Source organism: Vulpes lagopus, chromosome 9 (assembly GCF_018345385.1).
Source record: "Vulpes lagopus strain Blue_001 chromosome 9, ASM1834538v1, whole genome shotgun sequence".
Lineage (NCBI taxonomy): Eukaryota > Metazoa > Chordata > Mammalia > Carnivora > Canidae > Vulpes > Vulpes lagopus.
In genome coordinates this window covers 77,757,398-77,785,154 of record NC_054832.1, presented here as the reverse complement: position 1 = coordinate 77,785,154, position 27,757 = coordinate 77,757,398, and the positions used below count along the sequence as shown (strand labels likewise).

The 27,757-nt window shown below is 37.0% G+C and overlaps 1 protein-coding gene and 2 pseudogenes across 4 annotated transcripts in view; 1 reads left to right on the top strand and 2 right to left on the bottom strand.

The window, feature by feature from the left end:
- SNTG1 (syntrophin gamma 1) overlaps nucleotides 1-27,757 on the top strand; it is a 791,929-nt gene that overhangs the window by 171,616 nt on the left and 592,556 nt on the right. The gene's annotated exons all lie outside the window — the stretch shown is intronic.
- On the bottom strand, nucleotides 1,936-8,511 carry LOC121498638 (annotated as a pseudogene).
- Nucleotides 8,832-8,958, bottom strand: LOC121499222 (annotated as a pseudogene).

The window sequence follows — 27,757 nt, the reverse complement described above, 5'->3', positions numbered from 1 at the left end:
GCTAAAGGGAAGAGTAAGGTGGATAAAGAAGGAAGAGGGAGCAGATGTGGGGGAAGGGAGAGACTTTAGAGGAGCCATTTTAAGGAAATTTTAGGTTTCCCAAAGAGGCTACTTACACTCCATACCATCCTTAGTAAAAATGTGCTGATCAGAAAAGAAACAGACAGCAGAGGTTCACGAGATGGGTTCAGTCAGCCAAGGGGCTCCTTTTCTTTTTTCTTTTCTTTTCTTTTCTTTTCTTTTTTTCTTTTCTTTCTTTTCTTTTCTTTTCTTTTCTTCTTTTCTTTCTTCTTTTCTTTCTTTTCTTTTCTTCTTTCTTTTCTTTTCTTTCTTTCTTTTCTTTTCTTTCTTTTCTTTTCTTTTCTTTTCTTTTCTTTTCTTTTCTTTTCTTTTCTTTTTTCTTTTCTTTTCTTTTCTTTTCTTTTCTTTTCTTTCTTTTCTTTTCTTCTTTCTTTTCTTTTCTTTCTTTTCTTTTCTTTTCTTTCTTTATTCTTTTCTTTTCTTTTTTTCACAATGAATCGCTTTTATTTCAGTATGCATCCACATCTCAGCATTTAGTGGTCCTGAACAGAAAAGTGGAAAAATGCAGCAATTTTCCAGGAAGTCAAGCCCGCCAATTTCGGGGACCTGCTGCGCACACTGAGTTCTTTCTCCATCCCTGCTGAGGACCATGAGACGCAGCAGCACCAAAACCAAAGTATGCACCGAATCCAAGGTTCTTTTTGTTCCAGTTGTCAGATTCCAAACTAGACCCAAATGGATTGTAAGATCACCACATGAGAACCCTGTTTAAAACTTCTTCAATTGTTAAAAGCAAAAGCAATTACAGGAAAAGAAAACAATTCATTCAGAGGGATCGCGTGTGCTTACAAGTGTCTTCTGTAGCCTTTCTCCAAGTTTATCACCAAGCACTTTGAGAGCTGGCAGGTCTGAGTACCCCTGGTGACTCTTCTTTTCACTTTATCAAAACCTGAGCTAAAAAAATGGCATCAGCTGATGATGACAGCAGAGGGTGGCAGGGCTGAAGACCCAATATGCACTCCTAGGCTGGTGGAGAGTGAGTTAATGTGGTTCCAAACTAAACGAGGGAAGTCAGAGACTCTTTCCAGCCTTACCTGATGGCTTCTGGCCAAAGCAAGGAAGCATTAGGAGGTGATGGTGCAAAAAGGGACTTGAGGAGGAAGGAAAAAGCAGCACCCCTCGATTGAGGTGGGGGAGAAAATATGGGGAAAGCCCTGAATTGCTCACCAAAGGCCAATTTCAGAGGGGAGCAGAGGGCATTACAATCTATGCTTCGGCTGAAGGTAGTCATGGGAAGTGGAGAAAGGATGATGGCTTGGAGGGAGGAGGACATCATTTAAGACTCAAAAAAAAAAGAAACCGGGGGTGCAGCTGGAGCACCCCTGCACACCCAGCAGTAGTCCCACAGGCAGCGACCTGAAACCTTCACGCCTATTCTACAAAGCCACCCCCAAGCTGGAGGACTGCTGCAGGGATGGAGGGTTGGGTGGAGGGAGGGAGGAAGGTAGCCAGTAGGAGGAGAAGAGGAGAAGGCAGAGACCCCAGGCCTGGAATCAGCAGCAAGGTGATTGTGGGATGTGTCTTTTCACAGTTGAGTTAGATGTGCCCCCCCCGCCCCCCGCCGGTTATGATGGGAATCAATTTAAATATACTTTCTTGGTCCCAGAAGTTCAACTATGTGGACAGTCATTACACTTGACAGGATGATTTGTTATAGCACAACTTATGTATTTCAAATGGACAAAAAATTAGTATTGTTTACAGTATCTTAAGATAAATTGCCTTTGAATGGAAGCTTCCTTTCCAGTACTTTTGAGGCCTACAAGACGTGTCTAGAAAATGTACTACTGTGGAAAATGACTGCGGAAATCGAATGGGGCGGGGAGGGGAGGGCCTGTGGTTTCTTTTTTTTGACTAATTGCTGTAACTCTGTCCTTTGGGCGGCTGAGGGGGTTTCATGTTTTCTTTAGACATCGTTAGGTGCCGGAGCTCTTGAGGATAACTTTGATGCTATATGAATTCTGCCATTTTGCCAGCACTGATATGGCTCCTGGGTCCACCACTCCATTAGAACTATTAAGTCCATTCATATTAATTTTTGTTACAAATCTTACAAAGGGGGGGTGCTTCTGAGTATTTAGGTCCACATTCTATTTTAAGGCTGGATATTCGATTTTCATAAATTGTTCTTGGAGGCCCAATTATCATCCCTGTCTATCTTTTAAGTGTCATGTCTTCGTCATCTTCTAGACCCCAGCTAACTGTGCCTTCTCCTACTCCTTTCTGGCCTTCTTCCAGTTCTTCCAACAGTCGAAAATTGTGAGGGACGTTTACTTCCGAGCCCGTGGTGGCTGCTATCTTGTGTTGCTGTCGCTCCAAGAGGCTCTTTTTTCTTAAGTAATGGTGCCCTTGTGCTTATGAACAGAGGAACTGGGGGCTCCAACCGAACTTCTGAGCCACTTACCAACAGAAGTTTAGGGCTACCCCAGCCTCTGTTAATCTGGGTCTCCAGTGCTGCTTGTACGTTACACTGAGATTCTTAAAGATCAGATTATTTTAAGAATGTCCCACTGTGCTTAAATGGATCACCATCCAGAGCCCTGGCTCGGGAGTGAGACTCATCAGCAAAGCCCGTATCAGTCAGCCAAGAGTGAAAACAGACCTTTAGAAAGGTGCCCATTTGGGATCCTGGGCAAGAGGTCCCTGGATCTGATTCTAAACAATTCATGGGCACCACAACTGTCAAAGAAAACCATCGCTGGACAGTAGATAAAGTTAATAAAACAGATATTACTCAGGATCTCCTGCAAAAGAGACCTCAGTATAGAACTGGGCCCAATTCTGAGTACAACGTGGAAAAGTGGGATGTATGTTCAAGGAGCAATGTATCCCAGTGGACGGAAAATTACTAAGAGGAAGTATTAAAGGCAAAAGGGGATTTCTGGCTACCACTACCTGACAGGCTTCTTGCTGAAGGCAGGCTGGAGTGACCAGATCCTCCTGGGGGATGGTGTGGCAGAGGAATTTGGTCAGATATCCAGAATGAACAGATTTCAAGGGTGAAGGTTCTTTCCACACTGACTTAGCAGAGTTTTTGTTAAAACTGACCTCTAATAGGATTAGAGGTCGGAAGCCCAGAGTTGGTCCTAGTTAAGAAAGGGCTCAGAGTCTACTAAGAACCTGAGGAAAGTTTGGTTGAGGAGAACATGTGTCATCTCCTACATTCCCTTGTTCTGACCCCTTTAGACTTTCCTTTCAAAGGTAGGATGTGGTCAACCTCCTTCAACAGGTATGGTCCGAGGCTGCCCATCCACAGCCCTCCCATCCCTGCCCGAGGCAGATGCTTACTTTGGAGCGCATCGGGCTGGGCAGCAGGTGCTTCCTAACTTGTCAGTCTCTTCTCCTGTGATCATTTGTGGGATCGTTGTGGAGTTTGTATCCCCAGGGAAATACCCCAAACTGAAAACATTCACTAAATTTGTGGTAAAATAATAAAGAGTTAATGGATATCATGATAGAAGAAGTATAATCATCACAATAGTTAATAAGGTGTTATAAGTAATTAACTCTGATAAAATCTAAAAAACAAAACATTTATTGATGAATGTCAGAAACAGCTTTTTTTTTTTTTTTACTCAAATATGAGGAAAAATTTAAACTATTTATGGAAATACTTGTGCTTTTTCTTTTTGGAAGTCAAGAGGAGGAATAATAGTTCTAATTTAGCTATTGCTCCCATCATTTGAAAATGAAAAATAGCTTTTCTTTTCTTTTACCAACTATTTTTAAATTTTGGAAACCAGATTGGAAATCTATCATGCACCAAAAACAAAAAGTGTTTTGCCACTGTCTTGTAAGCAGATGTAACTATAAATTAAATCTGTATATTTTTCCTATTATGAATAAAACTGTTATATCAGATAACATACACAGTCATGTACATACAAATTACTTGCTGATCGGGCCAAATGACAAGTCTCATTAGCAGACTGGACAGGGCCTCCATGTTAGAGATTTAGGATAGAAACCAAAAAAAATGAAAATGGCTTTAACTCTATCCTGAAAGCTATATTTGAGTACCCTCAGGTTATCTTGCTAGGTAACAAACTACCTTTCAAATCTAGTGCTTTAAAACAACCATCATGGAGCACCTGGGTGGTTCAGTTGGTTAAATGTCTGACTTCGGCTCAGGTCATGCATGAGCTCAGAGTTCTGGGATCGAGCCCCAAGTAATCAGGGGAGTCTGCTTCTCCGTCTCCCTTCGCTCCCCTGCTACCACTCATATGTTCTTTCTCTCTCTCATATAAATAAATAAATAAATAACCTTTAAGAAAATAATAAACAAAACAACCACCATTTTATTATATCCAATGACAGTGTGGCTCAAGAATTCAGGCAAAGCTTGACTGGGTAATCTTGCCTGGCCTGTTAGCATTTGTGATCACGATGTGTTCAGTTGGTGACTGGGCTGGGCTACAGAGTCAAAGAAGACTTTATTCACATGCTTGGTACCATGGTAGGAATAGCTTAAAGCTAAACTTCTTGTCTCACCCTCTTTATAAAGACTAGACTTTACATATAGGTCTTTACCTGGGCCATTGTTCTTACATCAAACCTCAGGAATCCAAGGGAGAGAGACAAGCAGTGGAAACTATCAGTGTTTTAAGGTGTGGGCACAGAAATGGGTACAATGCACTTGTTCTTTATTCTGGTGGCCAAAGTAGTCACAGAGATTGCCCAGATTCAAATGGAGGGTAGCTATATCCCAACTCTTGAGGGAACCACGTGGAAGAATCTGTTGATACGTTTTATCTACCACATATTCACAAACATCATTTCAGAGATAATAAACTGAATTAAAGAGAACGTTCAGGTACTAATAAAACTAAGGAATTATTCAGAAACATAGGGTAAAGTTTCACTTAATAAATTTTCTGTCTTCTAGTAGAGATAAATGTCGGTGATAAAATTTAAAAAATGATAAAAGCAGATCCATTTGTTTTATTCCATTATAATGATATTATTGCCAAATAATATTCCTGTGTGTGTGTGTGTGTGTGTGTGTGTGTGTACCACATCCTCTTTATCCATTCATCTATCAATGGACATTTCTCTTAACTATAGAGAACAAATTGATGGTTACCAGAGGGGAGGTAGATGCAAGGATGGGGGAAATAGGTAAAGGGTGAAGGTTTTTTATGGTGAACACAGAGTAATATATCAATTTGTTAAATCACTGCATTCTACACCTGAAAATAGTATAACCCTGTATGTTACCTACACTGGAATTAAAATTACAAAAAAAGACTTATAAGTACCATATGTATTGTATATTTATCACATTTCTGAGAATATTTCATTAAAGTTTTTTAGTAATTAAAAATACATAAATTTTTAAAAATGATATTATGTCCTTGCTTAAATTTATATAAGTCCTAGAAACTTAAACTATGAAAAAGTATAGCAAGTTTGACCCCTTAGTTTTATTTGCATGAATTCACTCTTGGAAACATTTTTGAAAGTTGGCGTATTTTAAAAAGTCATATATCAGAAAATTAAACAGAAAATTACAGTTTAGCATCGTAGTTAAGAGCTCGAGCTATAAATTCAGACTGACATGGATCTTTTCTTTTGGTCGAGTAATAGAACTTTGATGATCTTCCATTGTGATAGAGGAAATAGTAGTAATTACTGCCAAGAACGGTTGATTATTAAGTGAGAATGTATATGAATTACCTAACATGATGCTGAGCATATAGGCACTCAATAAATATATTTTAACAAGTTATAGTACGTGTAGGGTAAGAGACTAAGGAAAGGTACAGAATTCTAAACTGTGCCTCAGACAGTTAATAATTTCTTCAGGCTCAGTCTTTTTGACAAGAAGCATGAAAACAGCAGCCCAGGAATCTTCCCTTTTTATGAGTTAACTGCTTGTATAGTTTCACAGAATTGTTGTAAAAAGGTACAACAAATTGTGTCCTGAAACAATAGGAATTTATTTTCTCAGTTTTAGAGGCTAGAAAGTCTAAAATCAAGGTATCAGCAAGGCCATATTCCTGAGATTGAGTAGAATTTTTCATTGCCTTTTCCCAGCTTCTGGTGGTGACCAGGGATCCTTGGCCTATTCTGTTTTTCAGCTATATCACTGCAGTAGGTAAAGCTGTCATTACTTGGTGTTCCATTGAATGTCCCAGTCTTCGCATGGTATTTTTTTCTTCTTAAAAGACACCAGTCATATTGTATTAGGGCACATCTAATGACGTTCTAATTGGATTACATCTGTGAAATCCTATTTCCAAATAAGGTCACATTCACAGTTAGTTGGGGTCAGGACATTTGGGAGACAGAATTCAACCCATAGCAGTCTACCTTCTGATTCCCTAAAAAAAAATCATATTTTTTCCCATGTGCAAAATACATTTTCCCATCACAACCCCCCAAAAGCATTAGCCAAATCCAGCATCAACTCTAGGTCTAAAACCTTACCTAGATATAATCAACTCAAAAAGTCCCAAATACTGTCTTCTAAATCATCTAAATCAGTTATGAGAGAAACCTGGGATATAATTTATCTTTACACCCTAGCATCAGTGAACCTATAAAACTGGACAATCCACTTGCTTCCAAAATGGAATGGTGGGAGAGGCGTAGGATAGGCATCTGCATTCTCAAAGAGAGAAATCAGAGGTATGAAAAAGTGTAATGAGTACCATGCAAGCCCAAAACTTAGCAGAAATAATTAATTTAGCTTTCAAGGCCCACGGATACTTACCTATGTTTCGGGGATCCCTGGGTGGCTCAGTGGTTTAGCGCCTGCCTTTGGCCCAGGGCGTGATCCTGGAATCCCGGGATCAAGTCCCACATCAGGCTCCCTGCATGGGGCCTGCTTCTCTCTCTGCTGGTGTCTCTGCCTCTCTTTCTCTCTGTGTCTCTCTCATGAATAAATAAATTAAAAAAATCTTTAAAAAAAAATTACCTATGTTTCAGTGCCTTTTCTCCTGACCTGAGGAGGGGCATGTTCACTCAAACCCATGCATCTTTGGCTTGGCCTCAGAGTTACTCTGCCTTTGTTTTGTCCCATCATGGTCTTTTCCAGGCCAGGCTTGAAATGTCTCTAATGGTATAAAATTCTCATAAATCTTCAGTTTATCTCTTTAATCTCCTATTTTCCTATAAACGTCAAGGAGAAAGAAGGCTTTGTGTTCCACATCTTGCCTGGAAATTTCAGTGATATGTCCAAATTCATCACTACAGATTATTCGGCTCTGTTATTTATAGTGTAGTCTGTATTCACAATTTTGAAGTGGCGGTGACTCAGGAGATCGGCAGCACCATACTTTCTTGTACGGCAAATACATGAGTATATTTGAATCAAAATTACCACTAGCTAAAGCTGATTTGAAGGAGAAAATGTGGAGTAGGCAATTTAGTTATCAGTGACACAAACTTCGGAATTTTAGCACCGACACCACTTTTCAAGTGAAGAAATTTTACAAAATGACATGATAACCTTTTCTGCTTCTGGCCCAACTTTCTACACATGCTCCCTGATGCAATGCCAGCTTGTGTTGATTGACAGGTTGCAAATGCACAGAACAACATCCGAACACATATTTTGGCTACAGAGAAAAAAAGTCACAGAAAGAATTAATCTGTATTCAGTTTGGCGCGTCTGTGTAGAATCATCCTTGCCTCTACTGTTTATTCTTCCCACATCTCATTGGCATGTGTTTCATTTATCATCCAGGGCAGGGTATCCAAAGGAAAATGTTCTGGCTCTCAAGTTATTAGATCATTTTACTTCTTCACAATTTCCTATTTTATTATACAGGATGCTCCTAAAATAAAAGCCCCATCTTCTAACCTGTTCAGAGTAATAATGAATATTATTTTTCTTTTTTGAGAATTACTCAAATCAATTTAGTTTTCTAAGAGTTGCCCTCTTAACAATATTCAGAGTTATATCCCGTGACCATGGAGTAGCTCTGTGTTTATTTTTATCTGCTTTAATATTTCTTAGCAATGCTTTATAGATTTCAGGGTAAACGTTTTTTATGTTTTGGTTAATTTTATTTCTAGATATTTTATAATTTTGGTTGCTATTGCCAATGGATTTTTAAAATTTCATTTTTTAGTGTCCAATGTTATTATATAGAAACACAATTTATACTCAAGTTTATCCTTTAACCTATGACCTTGCTAAACTTGTTTACCTGTTGCATTAGTTTTATTGTGGATTCTTTAGGATTTTCTACAAAAGGGATCATGTTATTTACAAATAAAGATAGTTTTATTCATTCCTATCCAATATGGATTCTTTTATTATTTATTTATGGCCTTATTGCATTGGTCAGATCTAAAGTAAAATGTTGAATATAAATGATGAAAATTGATAGTCTTACCTTGCTCTAAATTTAAGGAGAAAATGTTCACTCTGGCACTATTAAGTCTGATGTTAATCATAGGTTTTTCAAAGATGGCCTTCATCTTATGTTTTCATCTTAGTTTGTTGAAATTGTTTTTGTCATGAATCGGATTTTGTAAAATTCTTTGGTGCTATGAAGGTAGCTGCGTTTTTATCATTCATTTTGTCGCTATCACTTAAATCATTACATTAATTGATTTTTGGATGTTAAATCAATCTTGCATTCTTGAAATGAATTCCACTTGATTTTGATATAGACATTTTTTATAAGTTGTTAAATTTGATTTGTTAATATTTTGTTAAAGACTTCTGTGTCTATGTTCAAGATGAATGATATTCTATAATAATCCTTTCTTGTGATCTTTTAGTCTGATTTGACATCACAGTGTCCTGGAATCTAGAATAGGTTGAGAAGTGTTCTCCACTATTTTCTGAAAGACATTTTGAATTAGCAATAATCGCGCCTCGGATAAACTTCATTGGCTATGATACTGTCACTGCACAAAGCTTGAAAGACATTTTGAGGTTATTGTTATATCTTTAATACTTGATAGAATTCAAAGTGAAGCCACTTGGGTAAGATTTTCTTTGTGGGAGATTTTAATTGCTATTTATATATATTTTACTAGCAAGAAACATAATAAGTAATAGGTCTGCATAGATGACTTTATTACTTTAATGAGTCAGTTTGCATAATTGGTGTCTTTCTAGGTATTTTTCTATTTTATCTACATTGTCTAATTTGTCGGCATACACTTGTTTTAATTGTCCCTGACAGACTTTTTGCTTTCAATACAAAGTTAGGGATGTTTCCTTTCTCTTTCTTACTTTCAGGGACAGTCTACATTTGTCTTTTTTTTTTTTTAATCCTTTTAATGTACCATCATTTTGTTTCATTGATTCCCTGTCTTGTTGGTTTCTTTTTAAATTTCTACTCTATAGTTTATTATTTCCTACCGTCTGCTTGATTGGGTCTTAGTTGAGTTCTTTCCTAAACTTTCCTAAAATGAAAACTTCAGTTAGTAACTTGTTACTTCTCTGCTTTTTTGATATAGCATTTAAAATATAAATTTTTCTCTAAATAATGCCTAGCTGCATTTCATAAACTTGATATATTGTTTCATTTTCATTCAAGAGAAAATATTTTAGAAGTTTAATTTGTAATTTATTTTTGACACATGTATTATCACAACAGTATTGTTTAATTTCTAGACTTGTGGTTTCCCAATTTTATTCTGTGGTGGACCCTTAAATCCTTTCTTTTTTTGCCATAGAATATTCTTTGCATGACATTAATCTTTTTTTACATTTATTAAGTCACTTTATTACCAGACTTGCACAAAATCTGCTATTAGAATATTCCATGTATACTTTTAAAAAATGTTTATAATTTAGTTGTTAGATGGAGTATTTAAAAATGTCTACCAGGTCAGATGCATTGATGATATTCCCAAGTTTTCTGTAGATATCCTGATTTTTTTTATTGTTTTGTGTTTTTATTTAAATTCGATTTGCCAACATATAGTATAATACTCAGTGCTCATCCCATCAAATGCCCTTCTCAGTGCCCATCACCCAGTCACCCCATCCACCCACCCTCCTCCCCTTCTGCAGTCCTTTGGAGAGTCTCTCATCGTTTGTCTTCCTCTCTAATTTTTCCTCACTCAATTTTCCTCCTTTCCCCATAATCCCTTTCACTATTTTTTATATTCCCAAATGAATGGGACCATATAATGTTTGTCCTTCTCCGATTGACTTACTTCACTCAGCATAATACCCTCTAGTTCCATCCACGTTGAAGCAAAAGGTGGGTATTTGTCGTTTCTAATGGCTGAGGAATATCCCATTATATACAGGAACCACATCTTCCTTATTCATTCATCTTTCGATGGACACCGAGGCTCCTTCCACAGTTTGGCTATTGTGGACATTGCTGCTAGAAACATCGGGGTGCAGGTGTCCCGGCGTTTCATTGCATCTGATATCTTTGGGGTAAATCCCCAACAGTGCAATTGCTGGATCGTAGGGCAGGTCTATTTTCCCTGATGGCAAGTGATGCGGAGCATTTTGTCATGTGCGTGTTGGCCATGTCCATGTCTTTATTTATTTATTTATTTATTTATTTATTTATTTATTTATTTTTTAGTGTTTGTCTATGATAAGGGTTGGCAGACCTCTCTCTGTAAAGGCTCACATAATAGATACTTGAGAGTTTGTGGACGGTATGTTCTTTATGGCAACTGATCAGCTTATCTCTTGTAGTGTGGAGGTGGGCACAGCAAATATATTCATGGAGAAGCATGACTATTTTTCAATAAAAATTTAATTATAAAACCGGTGGTTGGCCAAATCTGATCTATGGGTCATTCCTGTCCTCTTGAGTTCTAAGGATTGCACTGGGTATATTAAATTGTTATAATCTACTTCAGAACCATAATAGTTACATTATGATAAAATAGGCAAAATTTACTATATTTCCTTATTCTCCTTCCATTTTATTCTTTTATAATATAAATAACATACATTATATCTATTTATTAATGAACCCCAAAACATAATGTGATAATTTTTACTTCATATCATCTTATTATTTTAAATAGGTCAATAGAAGAAATGAGAATATATATATTTTTTTGCAAAAACCCACACAATTGCAATTCCAGGTATCTTAAAATTTCTTTCTATCAATTTTAATTGCTATTTCCTTTTTTTCCTTTCAGACTAAAGGATTTATTTTAGTATCTTTTGTAAGTCGGTTTTGTAAGTCGGTCCTCAGGATTCTTCCTAAGAATGTCTATATACTTTGCCTTCATTTTGGTAGATGAGTTTTACTGGTTATGAATTCTTAGTCGGCAATACTTTTCTGTCATCATTTTAAATATAATAAAACACTGTTTTTTGGCTATTTTTTTCTGATGTCAGACATTAATCATGCTGTACATGCTGTATATTATTGATCATTTATTTCTTGCTGCTACCAAGTTTTTCTCTTTTACTTTGGCTTTCAATGGTCTGATTGATATGTCTAGATGTTACATTTGTGTCTTTATTTGGGATTTATTCAGCCTCTTAAATCTGTAGATTGAAGTTTTTCATAATATTTGGAAAGTTTGAATTACTATTTCTTAATGTATTTTTCTTCCCCTTTCTCTTTCTTTTTTCCTCCTGTGCTTCTATTTCACCTTTGTTGCTGTGTTTGCAGTATTCTCACAGGTTTCTGAAATTATGTTTATTTTTATTTCATCTTCTTTCTCCTTCTTCTTCAGTTTGGATAATTCATTTTGCTTTATCATAAAGTTCATGGATTCTTTCTTCTCCCTTTTCAAATTTTCTGTTAAACTCTTCTAGAAAATTTATTGTAAACATTATACTTTTTAAACTCTAGAATAACCAATTGATTTTTAAAAAATCATATGTTTATTGAGACTATTTGCAGAGCTATTGTTGTTCTGCTTTAATTCTTAGATATTATTTCCTACAGTTCTGAATATATTTATAAAAGCTGCCTTGATGTTTTGGCTGAATTCCACATTCCACAATTAGAAGAAATATATGCAGACTTTTTTTTCTTCCACGTATTCGTCCTTTTTCTTTTTTTATTTATGTTTAATTTTTTGGCGTAATAATGAGTATTTTGGTAATTTACTGGAGCAACTCTGAATTCTGACTTTTTTCACTAAAAATTGTTGTCATTTTGTTTGTTTTGTAACAAACATTTTGTTTGTTTATGGGTATATTTATGAAGCCTCCCTTGCCTATAGTGTATGCCTGGTTATTTCTCTACTCCAATTTGTGTTGTTTTATTTTTAAGTCTGAATTCCTGTTATTCCAAACTGCTGTTTGAATAGTTTCAGATTCATCTTAAGTAAAGGATAAACTCAAAAGACCTGCAACTAGTCAACTTTCTAATCCTTGTTTCAGATCTATGTGTGTTTTGGAGAGAGTTTTATGCCAGGTCATCTTAAAGCATCCCTAGCTGTTACTTCTGATGGACTTGTTCATGTCACCTGTGCACAACGTTCAGAGGCCTTTTGCCAGGGGTGCCTGGGGTGTTAACATCCCCATCTCTGCTGTGCATGCACACGGACTCCCATCCATCAGGAATATGTTGACAGCTTATAAAGTCCCTAGATCCTAATGGCTATCTCTAAAGCACACTATTAAACCCCATGCTACGCCTCTAGTCTGTTGTTTGTCCCAAATATGACCTGGATCTCTGGCTGATGGAGCCACTGGCCGTTCTTTAGTTGCCAACAGGATTGCCAATTTAACTAACAATGCTCCATCCAAATCAAGTGAGTTTTCCCAAGTGATGTGAAGGCACTTTTCATAGCCTGTTCCATCCTGTTTTAGCTACTGTGCCAACAGAACCAAGGGACTTCTGGGACAGCCTTTGGCAAAACAGCCACAATCTCTTGAGCACAACTTTTCACTGTTCTTAGCTTAAGTTAAGTAGTCTTCATGAACAAATACTTCCCAGTTAGTTATATGGCTTTGGTCAAAATCAGAGCTTTAAAATAGCTGATTTTGATTTGGCCAGTTCTTTAGTTGACTTTTGAGAGACAGATGTGTCTTTTTTTCTTTTTTTTAAATTTTTTATTTATTTATGATAGTCAGAGAGAGAGAGAGAGAGAGAGAGAGGCAGAGACATAGGCAGAGGAAGAAGCAGGCTCCATGCATCTGGAGCCCAACGTGGGATTTGATCTCTGGGCTCCAGGATCGCGCCCTGGGCCAAAGGCAGGCGCCAAACCGCTGCGCCACCCAGGGATCCCCAGATGTGTCTTTTCATGACAGAGGTCAGAATAGCATTTTCATATAAATGCTCATACAAAGTGCTAAGTGTACTTAGACATCTTTTTTTTTTCTTTTCAAGAGTTGAAGTCCATTTTGTACACACAGTTTATCCTGCGGTGCTTGCAAATAACCAAACACAGCAAAAATAATCAAAGCCTTTCAGTGAGAGAAATGGTTTATAATATAGGAGGAATTAGGCATTTGGACACCTGGGCTAACTTCATTACTAACGTACAATTTTAAGACTTAAATTTGTGTGTTTTATATAAAGCAACATATTCTTTCCCTATCAGAGTTCTATTCCTCAGAGATAGTGTATGATGCACATAAGCTGTAAGATTAAACAACTACGTCAAGCGCTCATTCAATTCGTGTGTTACTAGTTCAATGTTGTCCTAACACAAATCTGAATCTGCGTCATGATATATTCCTGCTTATTGGGAAAAATGGACTGTCAGAATGATGGAACTATGTTTGCTTGTGCTTTTCATGGGTTTAATGCATCAGGCTTCCTGACTTGAATACCCAGTTAGTAGTTTTGCAGTGTCTGATTATTCAAAATTATGAATCTTTGGTTCTGCAAATAATGTCACATGGTTTCCTTAATCTATAATTACTAGAAAAACCTATAGTGTGTAAATTAATACTTCATTGGTCATACTTAATATATTGATGTAACTTTTATTTAGGGCTTCTTTAAACTTTAAGTGCCAATTTTATGTGCAAACTCATGATATTGTATTCATATTCATTTCATATTGAATAAACATACCCACCTCTTAAAGACACCCCCACCCCTAATAGAGGATGGCTCATTTGGAGAAAATACTATGCTAAATATTGTGAACTGGTACAAAATTTTAAATATATTACATTTTTGTTTTGGACAAAATCTAAATGACCAAAATTTATATGACTTTGTGTAAGTTATTCGTGGATCTTTTCTTTAATTATTTTGTTACTGAAGTGAGAGTAAACTATTATGGCTTAATGCTTAAAATTACTAATTATAAATCTGTTCATAATTAAAATTAAGATGTTTGTAATTATGACTAAATATGAGCATGTTTATAACTTTTATATGTATCAGTAAAAGTACAATCTCAAATTAATGTAATAGTAAGAAATGATCATGCAGCATTTTCTTTGATCCTAAATGTCCCTATTATAAAGTAATCATGAAGGGAATTAGAAAACCTGTCTTTTGTTCATTTTTAAAAATAACTTGTCTTCCATTGTGAAAACTATACACAGTTTAGAATATTAAGAAAATACAGAAAATGTATACAAGTCAAGGGAAATAATCAATAATCCCACAATCTACAGCACTAATCCTTTATAGAAAAATCCATTGGTCACTGGAAAACATGTTTATTTCTCAGTACTTATGTCTGGACTCTCCTTTTGAAATTTAACAATTCATAAAATTAAGCTCCTTTTCCCTTTTTTTTCTTCTTTCCACATTTTACAGTGAGTACCAGAAGCTCTGAGCTCTCCTGTAGGCAATGCAGAGGCAGTGTTGGACAACTCAAAGACTTTTTCCATTTAGATTCCATTCTGAGGAAGTCCAGAGCTAATGCATTCAAAGGCCAGAGACAAAAATGTATGCACAATAAAATCAGCACCTCAATATCATTAAATCCTTAGGTTCTTCCTGTTCTTCTCTATTCCTCTTTGGGCTTAATTCATTCTTAGGTTGCTTTCATTGTCACATTAGATAATTTGTGCTTCAGTCTACACTAAATATCTCCTGTTCAAGTCAGGAGGATATAAAGCAAACTTGACTCCTGAGCCTGGAATATAAACTATTTCCTTCCTTGGATTAGGTCATTAAATCATGTACCAAACCTGGGAACAGCAAAAATTTTTCACATTCACTTACTTCAAAATTGCTCTCATCCAGGTTGTACCTTTACGATATTTGGAAAAACTTACAGAACACATTTATGCAGGTCCTGGTTCAAGATGGCTACATAACATCGTGAACTCACCTTTTTCCATGGGCACACTGAGTCTTCAGCTATGTAAGGGATAATTGCCTCTTTAAAAAAAAATGTAAAGGCTGGCTGACTGCTACATATCAGGCAAATAGAAAGAAAACCACATTGAAGATTGCAGGAGGGGGTGGAACACAATCTTGCCATAAATTCTACCTTTGTTGAGGAAACCCACAAGTAGTAGAAAACTCAAACCCTAGAGCTTCTCCCTGAGGAGTCAAGGGTTTGAACCCTACATTGGGTACCTCAAGTTTTAGCACCTGCACTTGAGAGATGAGCCCTTTAAACTTCTAACTGAAAATCAACAGGCTCAAATCCTGAGAATCACAAGATTGTAGTGATATTACCGGTAGCTCTTAAAGGGCCTCTGTAATTGTACTTACCTGCCCGTATTCCCAGCTCAGAGGAAGTTAGTCATGCTCAGACTTAAAGTGAAGGAGGCTCACCTACTTATATTGAAATGTCAGGCTAAGGGCAGGCATCTAACTTAACACACACATTTAGGAGCCTGCTGAACACTCTCCAGGGGCAGAGACTCCTGGGTACCATATCTACACTCTCTCTTGCCAGGTCCAGAGCACCAGTATCTCCAAGAACAGAGCTTTTACATATATCTGATGCCATCACTTTTATTGCTGCTACCCAGGGTACACCTGTTTACAGCTTGGCTCTAGAGGCCAAGGAAGCTTGCATTCCTAGTACAAGAGGTGACTATGGTAGCCAATGGGGCTTATGTTTATGGATCCCTTAGAACTCTAGTCAAAGAAGAAAGGGTTCTTAAAAAGCTACTACTGCTAGGGCATAGAAAGAGGCAATAGGCCCAGGAGTTCTGTCTTTGTGTGAAGGAGGCCTATTAGCTAGTAATCATAGCTGCTCCCGAGAGGCAGGGTTGTAATTGTTTGCCTTGATTGCCTGGCTTTGGTGGTCAGGGGCCTTACGTTCCTGGGTCTCCTGAATCTATGTAGAGAGGTGGCACTTGCCTACAGTGTGCTACAGATAGAGGACTAAGGCATGCCCCCCACCACCCTATTTTTCTTTGATGTCTTATATACTCCTTATATGTCTTGGAGCTTTAGATTGACAGGCAGGCTTTAGGTTGGGTGTACATCTCAAGGAATGTAAGCTGCAGACACCATCTTGGTACTCTTTCTTGGCCTTATTCCAGCTTGCCAGTTATCACCCAGAAAATAGCTGTATACACTATCTGGAGCCCTGATTTTGTGACTGCTGCCTAGGGGAAAATGCTAGATTGTCTGGCCAGTGTTCTATTTATTGTCTGGCCAGGGTTATATTTATGGCCCCATATGATACATGTGCATACTTTTAAAAGCTTCTGCCTGAGAATCTGCCTTCCAAACAGTCTCAGTCTCAGTCTAGGAGCCAGGATGCTCTCCCTTATGGACGCTAACAGGTCTAGGCACACCCTCAACTCCTGGGAGCTGTAAAAAGATAATAAGCTGCTTGGACAAGCACAAAAGTCTAAGTGACAATTAAGAGCTGAGGCAGTACTGAACAAGATGCTCCTCCTACATGAGGCCTCTTCTTCAAGATCGGAAGTGGTTGTTTTCTTTGTTTTTGTTTTTGTTCTTTAATCTGCCCTATAGAAAACAACACAGAGAGCCAAGCAAATGAGGAAACAAAGGAATGCATTCCATGAAAGAAAAAGATAAAAGCCTCAGGGAAAAAAAAAAAAAAACTTAGTAAAATAGAAATAAGTAACTTAGCTGATGAAGATGCTTACTGGATTCAGGAGATGAACGGATGGACATATTGAGAACTTCAACAAAGAGATGGAAAAGATAAGAAAGAAGTCACAGACCTGAGTAATAAAATAATTGAACTAAAAAAATACAGCAGTCTAGTTGAAGCAGAGGAATCAGCTGAAGGCCATGTGGTGGAACTCACCCAAAGAGCAGCAAAAAGAAAAAAAAGAATGAAGAAAAAAGAAGATAGTTTCAGGGGCTTGTGGAACAATGTCAAGCAGACCAACATGCACATTGTTAAGGTCCCAGAAGGAGAAGAGAGAGAGAAAGGGGCAGAAGTCAAGTTTGAAGAAATATTGTCTGAAAATCTCCCTTTCCTTCCTGGGGAAGGAAACAGACATCTGGACCTAAGAAGCTCAGAGAATTTCAAATAAGATGAGCCCAAAGGGACCACACCAAGACAGGTTATAATTAAAATGTCATAAGATAAAGACAAGGAGAAAATATTAAAAGCAGCAAGAAAAAAAAAAAAAAAAGAAAAACCTGTTATATACAGAGGAGGCCCCATAAGACTATCAGCAGATTTTTCATCACAAACTTTGCAGAACAAAAGAATATCCGTAGATTCAGTGATGAAAGAAATAAACTTCCAACCAAGAATGCTCTTCTTGGCAAAGTTATTATTCAGAATAAAAGGAGGGATGAAGTTTTCCAGAAAGGCAAAAGCTAATGGAATTCATTACCGCTAAACCAGGCTTATCAGAAAAAAAAAAAGTTCTTTTTTTTTTAAGATTTATTTATGTATTTATTCATGAGAGACACGCAGAGAGAGAGGCAGAGACACAGGCAGGGGGAGAAGCAGGCTCCATGCAGGGAGCCTGATGCGGGATTGGCTCTGCGGTCTCCAGGATCATGCCTTGGGCCGAAAGCGGCGGTAAACCACTGAGCCACCAAGGCTGCCCAGAAAAAGAGTTCTTAAGGCTAAAAACAAAGGGCAGTAATCAGTAACAAGAAAATTTATGAAAGAAAATATCCTTGCAAAGGTAAATATATCACAAAGATAGTACATTAATCACTTATAAAACTAGTATGAAGGTTAAGAGACAAAAGTAGTAAAAAACTATGATTACACTAATTGCAATAATAATTAAGATGCACATATAAAAAGATGTAAAATGCGAGATCAAAAACAAAACATTGGAGGTGGAGGAAAGAGTATACTTGTTGAGCTTTAGATTGTGATCAAACTTAAGTTGTTATCAACTTAGAGTAGCCTGTTATAAGTCATTATTTGTAAGCCTCATGGTAACCAGAAAACAAAAAGCTATAGTAAATACACAAATATAAAGATAAAGGACTATAAGTAAACCACTAAAAAAGTCATCAAATCACAAAGGAAGAGAGTAAGAGAAGGAGAAAGGAACAGAGAGGAACTACAAAACCAGCCAATAAATAATTAATAAAGTGGTAATAAGTACATACTTATCAATAATTGTTTTAAAGGCAAATGGACTAAATATTCCAATCAAAAGGTGTAGAATAGCTAAATGGATTTATAACAAAAGACCCACCTATAGACCCACCTATATGTTGCCTACAAAACACTCCGTTTAGAGTAAGGAAACACACAGGCTGAAATGAAGAGATGGAAAAAGAGAGTCAATGCATATAGAATCCATAAGAAAGTTGGAGCAACTCTACTTCTATCAGACAAAATAGGCTTTTTAAACAATGACTGAGGAAGCCTGGTGGCTCAGTGGTTGAGCTTCTGCCTTTGGCTCAAGGCAGTCCCAGAGTCCCAGGATTGAGTCCCATATCGGGCTCCCTGCATGGAGCCTGCTTCTCCCTCTGCCTTTCTCTCTCTGTGTCTTTCATGAATAAATAAATAAAAATCTTTAAAAAAATAAAATAATAAAATAAAGCAAAGACTATAATTAGAAACAAAGATGAGCATTGCACAATGATAAAGGGGCTAATCCAACAACAGGATATATTATTATTATTATTATTATTATTATTATTATTATTATTTTAATTTTTATTTATTTATGATAGTCACAGAGAGAGAGAGAGAGAGGCAGAGACACAGGCAGAGGGAGAAGCAGGCTCCATGCACCGGGAGCCCGACGTGGGATTCGATCCCGGGTCTCCAGGATCAGGCCCTGGGCCAAAGGCAGGCACCAAACCGCTGCGCCACCCAGGGATCCCCCCATTGCTCTTTTATTGTTCCACCAAGGAAGGCACTTCAAGGTTTTGTCAGGATTAAGCATTTTTTTGGCTTGTGGTATTACACTGTTATGTTCCAGATAGTTTTTATGAAATAAGTGAGAGATTGTCATGTCTATTTTTTTTCAATGGGCCTCTTTTATGGAGCTTTTGTGAGCAAGACATGTTTTAGAAATCCTCAGGAATGCCTGACTCATTTTCAGGTTATTCTTTTGTTGATATAATAGATCTCTCAGTTGTGATCTCCTGCAGATTCTGCTTTCCTCTCAGAGGGTCAAATTTGTCTTCAATAATGACAAGACTGCCGTTCCAATATCCCTGAGTTTTGATATCTCAAATGAGAGTTTGCACAGTTTTAGGGGGTCTGAAATTTTTAGTAATATATTTTATTTTACTATGTCATGTAGAAATGCCTTACTTCAACAATTTCAGACATCATTACATGATATCAAATAGTATTAAAAATCCTGTGTTCTCTTACTTAACTTTCCTTCTATTTCCTTTTTGCTTCTAACATATATTAGGTATTTTCTTTTTTTTTTTTTTTTAATATGTATTTTTTTAATTTTTCTTTATTTATGATAGTCACACAGAGAGAGAGGGAGAGAGGCAGAGACACAGGCAGAGGGAGAAGCAGGCTCCATGCACCGGGAGCCTGACGTGGGATTCGATCCCGGGTCTCCAGGATCGCGCCCTGGGCCAAAGGCAGGCGCCAAACCGCTGCGCCACCCAGGGATCCCATATTAGGTATTTTCATGTGAAAGGATGTTATTACATAATTGAACCATAATTTAGTCTATGGAAGTATTCTACTTAATTCAGTGAACAAACTATGAACTGGACAATCTTCCCTATTGCAAAATATGTGTGAATAATATTTATTATGTAACTTAAATCCAAATTAGCCAACATCTAACCATGGAATGTCCTATTAGACTTTCAAAAATCTTAGAAGGTATTTTAGAAGACAGAAATTCCATGGTATTGTATGGATCATATGATACTGTTCCATGGCAATGATGCTTCTTTGGCTAATAAATAAAAACTAAAACAGCAAACCAGTGTCAACAATTGGATAAACATCGACAATGGTCTGTTATTCTTTCTTTGCATGACTAGTGAATGGTGATTGATAACAAATTTAGACTTAGCCAAGTCATCCTAGAAATATGTTTAAATCATCACAATCACTCAGGACATCGGTTTCTTCCAACCTGTGAAATAAAGGAGTCGAACAGTGTCATATTTACTCTAAAGTTAGCACGATGACTTTCCACTACCTAGAGATCCTTGCTCAGTTTTACACTTGACGGAATTCTTACACTTTAAAAGCCAACACAAATGCCACTTCCTTTGGGAAGTATTCTCGGTCTGCCAGAAGGTGTCTACTACTTGCTCCCCTGTGCTGCTTAGCAGACAACGTCGAAGAATGTTTATTATGGCATCGTTACATTGATTTCCTGTAGTGAAGGCCCTGTTTCTCTTTAAATATTGTGAAGTGTTTGAGTCGGGTTTTTAAGTTAATTCATTTTGCATATTACTCACTTTGTTTCAGTTGCGAGTTATAAAAGTCTACCTGAAATGCTCAAGCAGAAAAGGAATTGATTGGCTTGTAACCTGTAACTGGAGACATAAGGATGGAGCTGGATTTAGGTGCATCTTAAACGAGGGTCTCACAAGATATCACTGGGATCCAGTACCTTTCTCCATCTCTTATCCTCTCTCTTTCTGGGTCATTTCTTATATGAAATAGGCTCTTCCATCATGGCAGATGGCTTAAGCCTTACAATTTCACAAACCAAAGAGCAGTAGATTTGGGGAAGCTTAGATTCAGGGCATCTCCCACAAGTCCTAGAGATTCACTCTGAAAATATCAGTTTGGGTCAAAATTAACCCCTTTTTTTTATTAGCATGGACAGGTGAAGGTGATGAGCAAATTCGGTACTGCGACTCATCTTTCATTTACATTATAATAACATAATTATTCTTAGGGACACATGTTCAGATTGTACTGAATAAGAGTAACAAAGGAGTGTGTGTTGCAAGAAAAGCAGGATATGTATACTGGGCAGAAAATAATAACTACTAGGAAGACACATTATATGTCTGTACACATTCCATGGATTAGAATCTCAAGAGTATAGTGACTAAAAGAGCGTATGAATAAATGAAATATGTTCAATGCTGAAAAAAAAAAACAAATGAAAGAAGGATACCATTCATCTCTACTAGAGTTAAGGCCAAATTCAAAATTATGCTTTTGAGGGCTTTATTTAAAAGAGGTGAGTATATTAAAAATGCCCAAAGGTAATAAAAAGATGGGAGACACTCATGTAAATGTTCATGAACCAGATAATATATTTTTTAAATACATTTTTTGTTCTCATAAAAATGGATGAGAACAGTGTCATGGAAAATCAAAAAGTCTATAATACATATTTCTTTCATAATTTGCATTTCAAGGAAAAATAAATTATATCTTTTTCTTCTTAAGTATGTTTTACTTACGGTGATATTTATGGCTGAGGGGATCCCTGAAGATTGGTTGTCAGGAAATCAAGCTATAGGTAATCTGCTGGGAGGATAACAAACAGATAACTGTCTCTTTTTTATTTTTTTTATTTTTTTAAAGACTTTATTTATTCATGAGAGACACAGAGAGAGAGAGAGAGAAAGAGAGAGAGAGACAGGCAGAGGGAGAAGCAGGCTCCATGCAGGGAGCCAGAATGTGGGACTCAATCCAGGGCCCGCAGGATCACACCCCGGCTGAAGGCGGCGCTACACCACTGGGCCACCAGGGCTACCCACTGTCTCTTTTTTAATTTTAAAATTTATCTGTTACTTAATGGTCTCTGGAAGCTTGAGCACCATTTTAATTAAAACAGTTTAATTAAAATTCAGTTTGACTGAAACATGCAGCATGACAGGAACTCAGCCAAGAGACCAACGCCAATGACAAAACAACACTTGTCACATAGGAACTCCCAGTCTACATATAAAACTCTATCCCTTTTCCTACCGTATGGAAAGTATCATAAAGCACTTTTTCCTTCTTGTGACCTGTAACAAAATCATAGTCAATAAACTATTTGAGTACATTTGTTGTTTCATGACCTTCAGCTCTCTAATGGCAGAGACGTGTCCACCTATTTGAATCCTCTGTCCCTTACTCAGAGACAAAGAAGACACTTCATGAGTGATGAGGTGTCAGTGTCAAATGAAACGGATACAAACAGCTAAATGAGGTGCTTATCGGAATCCGTGAACACGCTGTGGAGCCACCTCGATAAGTAAACGTTGGTGGGTTTATGAAAACCACTGTGGTAGCAGTGCAAGTGCCCCCCAGACTGGTGACTTTAGGGAACGTAATTGATACAGAGCCCCCTCTGCTCTGGTGTAAATTCTGTCTCTGGGTTCGCTCCACGGCTGTTTTCTTTTCTTTTTTTTTTTTTTTAATAAATTAATTTTTATTGGTGTTCATTTTACCAACATGCGGAATAACACCCAGTGCTCATCATGGCTGTTTTCTGGGCTCCTCTCAGATGCTGATTGACTGTGGTAAGGATAAGAGGAAGCAGTGGGAGTCCTCTGATCGCTGACTTGACTGCAGACACCTAGTAGCCTGGCAGAAGTTTCCTGAGCCTCCTAGGCAGTTTAGGAGATGTCTACCTTGCCTCACCTTTCCTCTTTACCCAGAGACAGCCTGGTATCATGGTCTGATGAGCCAGACCTCCTGGAACCATTTTCATTTCCTTTCACAGACATTTCATGCTCAAAATAATTGTGTACTTAATTCTCACTCTGGGCATTTGCTTCTCAAAGGACCAGAACTAATGCAATCATGATACTTGACGAATAATTTTATTATTTGACAACATGTGTGTAATAGGATGTCACTGTGCTAGATTCTAGAAATACCAAGCCAAAAAAAGAGAGCAATCTTAATGATATCTTGCTATATTAGGAGAAAGAGTAATTGAAATACAATAAAAGTGTAATTATTTATGGTACAGGAATTTATCACAAAAGGAAAAGGACGTGATTAGTGGAAATGCACCAGTGGATACAATTAAAGGTGAATTCTTAATATCAAAGTATAGGAACAATCGTCTGTATATAGATAATTAGGCACATCATCGATCCCAGCTGGGGAACATACATTCGTGATGATTATGGCTTTATGAGGGTGTGTACGTGTGTGTATACCAACTTTTATTATGCTTCACTTGTGCTTTGCATATATTCTGTTTTTTTACAAATTGGCGGTTTATGGCAACGCTATGTCCAGCAAATCTATTGGCCTTTCCCCAACAGCATTAGCTCAGTTTGGTAACTCACATATTGTAAGTTTTTTCATTAATACTATATTTGTTATGGTGATCAGTGGTTATGACTCAGTGAAAGCTCAGATGATGGTCACCATTTTTTAGTAATAAAGTATTTTGAAGTTAAGGGTTTTTTATTAAGTTTTTATTAAATTCAAGTCAGTTAACATGCAGTGTAATATTAGTTTCAGGTGTACAATATAGTGATTCAGTACTTCCATACAACACCCACACTCATCACATCAAATGCACCCCCCAATCCCCATCCCCTGTTTAACTTATCTCCCCACACACCTCCCCCTGGTAACCATCAGTTTGTTCTCTATAGTTAAGAATCTGCTTCTTGGCTTGCCTCTCCCTCTCTTTTTTTCCCCCTTTGCTCATTTGATTTGTTTCCTAAATTCCACAGAAGAGTGAAATCGTATGGTATTTGACTTTCTCTAACTTAGCATGACACTCTAGTTCCATCCATGTCATTGCAAATGGCTGGATTTCATTCTTTTATAGCTGAAAAATATTCCATTGTGTACATAGATACACACACACACCTTCTATATCCATTCATTAGTCAGCGGACACCTCTTTCCATCATTTGGCTACTGTTGATAGTGCTGCTATAAACATTGGAGTTCATATTTCCCTTTGAATTCATATTTTTGTATTCTTTGGGTAAATAGAGACTAGTACAATTGCTGGGTGGTATGGCAGTTCTGTTTTCAACGTTTTGAGGAACCTCTATCCTGTTTTCCAGGATGGCTGCACCAGTTTGTGTTCCCACCAACAGGGCAAGAGGTTCCCCTTTTTCCACATCCTTGGAAATACTTGTTTTTTTGTGTGTGTGTGTGTGTAGTTGATTTTACTCATTCTGACAGGTGTGAAGTGACACCTCATTGTGGTTTTGATTTGTATTAACCTGATGATCAGTGATGTTGAGCATCTTTTCACATATCTGTTGGCCATTTGTATATCTTCTTTAGAAAAATGTTGGTTCATCTCTTCTGCCCATTTGTTAATTGGATTATTTGTTTTTTTGGGTATTGAGCTTTATAAGTTCTTTATATATTTTGGATAATAACTTTTTGAACGGAGAAACCTTTCTTTTTAAAAATATTTCATTTATTTATTCATGAGAGACACGGAGAGAGAGGCAGAGACACAGGCAGAATGAGAAGCAGGCTCCCTGCAGGGACTCTGATACAGAACTCGATCCCAGGACTCTGGGATCATGACCTGAGCCAAAGGAGGATGCTCAACCACTGAGCCACCAACGTGCCCCTGGATACTAACCTTTTTTCAGGTATTTTCATTTGCAAATATCTTCTCTCATTCGAATGATAGGTTGTTTTTTTATTTTGTTGTTTCCTTAACTATGCAGAAGATTTTTATTTTGATGAAGTTCTAATAGCTTATTTTTTCTTTTGTTTCCCTTGCCTCAGAAGACATATCTAGAAAGAAGTTAATATGGCCATTGTCAAGGAAGTTACTGCCTGTGTTCTGTTCTAGGATTTTTATGGTTTCAGGTCTCACATTTAGGTCTTTAATCCATTTTGAATTAATTTTTAAATATGGTGTAAGGAAATGGTCCAGTTTCATTCTTTTGCCATCTAGTTTTCCAACACCATTTGCTGAAGACACTGTCTTTTTTTCCATTGCATATTCTTGTCTCCTTTCTCCAATATTACTTGACTATATAGTCATGGGTTTGTTTCTGGGGTATCCTGGTCTCTTGATCTATGTGTCTGTTTTTGTGCCAGTACCATGCTATTTTGATAACTAGAGCTTTGTGATATAATTTGAAGTGCAGAGACTCCAGCTTTGCTGTTCTTTTTCAAGATTGCTTTGGCTAATTGGGGTCTTTTGCGGTTCAATACAAATTTAGGATTGTTTTTTCAAGTTTTGTGAAACATGCGGGTGATATTTTGATAGGGATTATATTAAATATAGAGATCGCTTCAGGTGGTATAAACATTTTAACAATATTTGTTCTTCCAATTCCATGAGCTTGGAAATTTTTTCCATTTCTTTGTGCCACCTTCAGTTTCTCTCATCAGCATTTTATAGTTTTCAGAGTAGAGGCTTTTCATCCCTTTGGTTAGGTTTATTCCTAGGTATCTTATTATTTTGGGTTCAATTGTAAATGCAATTGATTTCTTAATTTCTCTTCCTGCTGCTTCTTTTTTGGTGTATAGAAATACTACAGATTTCTGTATGTTGATTGTGTACCCTGTGTCTTTACTGAATTTGCCTCTCAGTTCTAGCCGTCTTTTGGTGGAGTTGTTAGAGTTTTCTATATATAGAATCATGTCATCTGCAAATAGTGAAAATTTCACTTCTTCCTGCTTGATTGGGATGCCTTTATTTCTTTTTGTTGTCTGGTTGTTGTGCCTAGGACTTGAATAAAAGTGAATAAAAATGGTAAGAATGAATATCCCTATCTTGCTCCTAACCATAGAGTTTTGTCCCTTTTTGGATGACATTAGCTGTGGGTTTTTCATATATGGCCTTTATTATGCTGATGCATGTTCCCTCTAAACCTACTTGACTGAGGGATTTTATCGTGAATGGATGTTGTACGTTGTCAAATGCCTTTTCTGCATCTATTGAAATGACCATATGGTTCTTATCCTTTCTTTTATTAGTATAATATATCATATTGATTAATTTCTAAATATCAAACCACCCTTACAACCAGGAATAAATCTCCCTTGATTATGGTGAATGATTTTTTTTATGTACTGTTGGATTTGGTTTGCTCGTATTTTACTGAGAATTTTGGCATCTACGTTTATCAGGAATATTGGCCTGTAGTTCTCTTTTTTAGTGGTGTCTATCTGGTTTTGGTATCAGGGTAATTCTGGCCTCATAGAATGAATTTGCAAGTTTTCCCTCCTTTTCTCTTTTTTGGAACAGTTTGAGAAGAATAGATATTAACTCTTCTTTAAGTGTTCAGTAGAATTTACCTATGAAGCCATTTGGCCCTGGAATTTTGTTTGTTGGGAGATTTTTGATTACTGATTCAATTTCTTTGCTGGTCATGGATCTGTTCAAGTTTTCAGTTTCTTCCTTTTTCAGTTTTGGTAGTTAATATGTTTCTAGGAATTTATCAATTCCTTCCAGGTTTACCAATTTGTTGGCATGTAGTTTTTCATAATATTCTCCTATAATTGTTTATATTTCTGTGGTGTTGTTTTCTTTGTTGTTGTTGTTGTTTGTTTGTTTTCTCCTCTCTAATTCGTGATTTTATTTATTTGGCTCCTTTTTCTTTTCCTTTTGATAAGTCTGGCTACAGGTTTATCCATTTTATTAATTTTTTCAAAGAACCAACTCTGAGTTTTATTAATCTGTTCTCTTTTTAAAGCTTCTGTATCATTTAATTCTGCTCTATTTTTTAAAATATTTTATTTATTTATTTATTTATTTATTTATTTATAATAGACACAGAAGGAGAGAAGCAGAGACACAGGCAGAGGGAGAAGCAGGCTCCATGCAAGGAGCCCAATGTGGGACTCAAACCTGGGAATTCAGGATCATGCCCTGAGCCAAAGGCAGGCACTTAACCACTGAGTCACTCAGGTGTCCCAATTCTGCTCAATTTTTATTATTTCCTTCCATCTGCTGGCTTTAGGCTATGTTAGTTGTTCTTTTTCTAGCTCCTTTAGGTGTAAGGCTAGGGTTTTTATTTGATACTTTTCTTATTTCTTGAGGTATTGTGTACAATTAGTAAGTTATAGCATGCTCACAGAGTTGTGCAGTCATCTCTCCTACCGAACAAATGCATCATGTAGACCACATTTTAAATAGCAAAGTGCTAAGAATCTGGCCACCAGTATCTGATACAAACGAAACTATTTCACCCTTGAATAGTTTCATAAGGCTGACTGAAGTGAAAACTAAAATTCCACATGGACTTGACATCACGATAGGACTGGGCCTCAGTCCTGCCTGAGTTGTTTTTGTTTGTTTGTTTTTTTTAATAGAAGTTTTATAGAGAGACTTACCCTTGAAGATCAGAGAAGTTGCTCAGAAGCGATGGAAAGGCTTGTCTTTTGAATATGGAAAAGGTATGAGTTAAGTTGATTATTAACCCCTGGAGAAAGTATCATGCAGGAGGACACCATGATGTGAAAGCATGTAGTCTTCTTTAAGGACCTACAAAATGTTCAGCACATCTGCAGTGAAGATTTTAAAAATTGTAGAGTAATTGTGACCAAATTATAGAAAGCCTATGTTCCATGCTGGATTCCGGAGGGTTTTGTTTTGTTT